The sequence below is a fragment of the Phalacrocorax aristotelis genome, chromosome 7 (assembly GCF_949628215.1).
Source record: "Phalacrocorax aristotelis chromosome 7, bGulAri2.1, whole genome shotgun sequence".
Classification (NCBI taxonomy): Eukaryota; Metazoa; Chordata; class Aves; order Suliformes; family Phalacrocoracidae; genus Phalacrocorax; species Phalacrocorax aristotelis.
Genome location: NC_134282.1, coordinates 52,950,618 through 52,953,080, shown reverse-complemented (window position 1 = coordinate 52,953,080; position 2,463 = coordinate 52,950,618). Strand labels below are relative to the sequence as shown.

The 2,463-nt window shown below is 47.3% G+C and overlaps 1 protein-coding gene across 6 annotated transcripts in view; it reads left to right on the top strand.

Annotated features, from left to right (window-relative positions):
* The first annotated feature begins 325 nt into the window (after positions 1-325).
* Positions 326-2,463, top strand: part of MEGF11 (multiple EGF like domains 11) — a 312,524-nt gene continuing 310,386 nt past the window's right edge. For 3 of the 6 annotated variants that reach the window (XM_075100751.1, XM_075100754.1, XM_075100752.1), the window contains exon 1: positions 327-796. The gene's annotated coding sequence lies outside the window, so the exon portion shown is untranslated. Of the gene's footprint in view, positions 797-2,463 lie in introns of all 6 variants that reach the window. The other 3 variants (XR_012661768.1, XM_075100755.1, XM_075100753.1) reach the window with 2 other exon arrangements.

Below are 2,463 nucleotides of genomic sequence, written 5' to 3'. Positions count from 1 at the left end.
GCGGGGGGCGGTGCGAGCGCACGAGGCAGGGCCTCAGTGGAGGGGCGGGAAAAGAGCGGGCTGGTGGTGGCGGCGCTGCTGCGGCGAAGTTCTGAGGGACGGGCGGGAGCGAGCCGAGGGGACCGGGGCAGTAGCTGAGGGACGGGCGGGATCGAGCTGAGGGGGCCGGGGCAGCAGCTGAGAGGACCGAGGCCCCAGCTGAGGGACGGGCGGGAGCGAGTTGAAAGGACCGGGGCAGCAGCTGAGGGGCAGGCAAGAGCGAGCTGAGGGGAGGCTCCGAGGGACGGGCGGGAACGAGCTGAGGGGACCAGGGCCGCAGCTGAGGGGAGACTCTGAGGGGCTGGGGCCAGGCCGGGGCTGAGGGGGAGACCGGCCATCGGCAGCCTTGGGAGAGCCCTAACTTGTGCGGCTGGGTGAACAGAGAGGACAGATTCTCTTTCAGTGAGGGAAAACCAAGAGATTTGGGGGACAGTGGAGAAAATGCTGGAAAAGTGGCTGGGGTACCCATGGAAGGCAAATGAGAAGAACCAGTTAGACTGTGTTAGGCTGCAGTGGCATTAGGTTGGGGTGGTCATGGTGAAGGTACATGTTGGGTTTTTCTGTTTGTTTTTAGGCTTCCTATTACAAGTGGCAGTCACGTGGGTTTGGGGTTGGAGGCTCTGGAGGATTGAAGAGGGCCCAGGGAAGAACAAGAACAGAACAAGGCTGTCTTGCTGTGCCTAAGCTGTAGTCCTGCATAAATGCATCTCTGTGAACCTCCGTGGTCTTACACGGCATCTTCCAGGAGAAATCCCAGGTCCGTTCCTCAGATTGTCTGGTTTTGTGCGATCCCCTACCAGCACTCAGGGGGCTGAGGTGAGGAAGGGGGCTGTGGGCTGTGAGGAGTGCAGGCAAGCCCTGTGTCAGTTAATCTGCAGTAGGTACCAATATTCTTTACATTTACAGTCGGGAAGATAAAGGCACTGAAAGATTAAGTCTTGCTCAAGATCAAACAGAAAAGCAGTGGCAGGTCATGAGCGCAATGCGTTGCTCCAGGGTCTGACTCAGTGCTCTGTAAATAGGGCTGTAATGCTGTTAGTATGGCAGTTGGGGGATGGTTATTTTGACTATTAAAAAGACATTAATACTTTCTCAATATTAGTTAATTGCCTACATCATAACCTCACTTGAACATAAATATGTGGTGCAAGCTATATAGTATTTGTCCTTATGAGGGAAAAAGACTGGAAATGAGCCAAGGCAGTATGTCACTGTATGTTCCTGTTTATTCTACTTTCTTATTTTTCACATGTTTTATAAAATGTGTATCTCCAATGACTAATACTTCTAAGTAACCAATTGGTGCCAGTAAATGGAAGTACCATCTGTAAGAAACTGATTTGCAGAAGCTGAGTTCTCAAACATATGAGGAGGAGGAGGTGTTATAACTTAGTGAGAGACGACTGAAGTGTAGTCTTGGGTTTGGTAGTCAAGATTATTTTAGACATATTATGCAAGCAAGATGCGAGAGGAAAGGGGGAATGGAGACCAAAATGGTAGAGGTCTTGTTTGGCAGGAACAAAGATGAAATAACCAGTGGTGATGGAAGGGGGAAGAAAAACACAACATTTGGGGGAAAAGACATTGAATTCAGCTTGAAATGTAGCGGATGCTGGTTGCTGGCACAGTAAAGAACACAGACCGGCGTGCTTACTCAGTGTTGTTCAATGACTGCAGTAAAATGAAGGTTAATTAAATAAGAGTGACTGAGGTCACTGCTCTTATTTGTTCACTGTTTCACAGAGAAAAAATGTAAGACCTTTGGGCTAAATTCATGCATTGCTGATGGTGTTGAGTAGCTGCATGGTTACTCCTAATACCCTAGTCAGAAAATTTTTTAAATTCTTACATTCCTGCCCCCTTCCTTCCTCTCTTGGAGAGCAACCTCATATGAGTAGAAGTCAAAGGCTGAGTCACTAAAGCCAAAAAGAACTGTTTGCACTTTATCTAACAACCGAGTTTGTCCCAAGAAGATCAGAGACAAACTTTCCTGCTCGTCTGGTAATCGGCTTTATACATGGCAAGAAATTTGTGCAGGGAGAGCCAAAACTAACAGGACAACAGGAGCATCTTTAACAGATTCTGTGTAACTGTTTTCAAATAAAAGCTTCTGTTCTAAGTATCAGAAGATCTCATTAAATGCTGAAGAATGAAGGTGGAGAGCAGCGCATGAAATGAAATTTTCCTTCATTAAGTTTCCTTCATTAAGTGCCTGAGAAACAAAACATGATAGAACAGAAAGAAAGCAGTACAAATATTCTTTTCATAGACTGTTCCTTACATCATACAGTGCTCCCCTGGATAACACCAGTGAGTGCTAGAGAAGCTTTTCTTTTAAATGAGTGAGAGAATTCTCTTTAAAGTTCAGTTCCATGTTTGTTCTTGGCTATGTTGGGAAAAGTGTGCCTCTCGGCAGGTCTACCT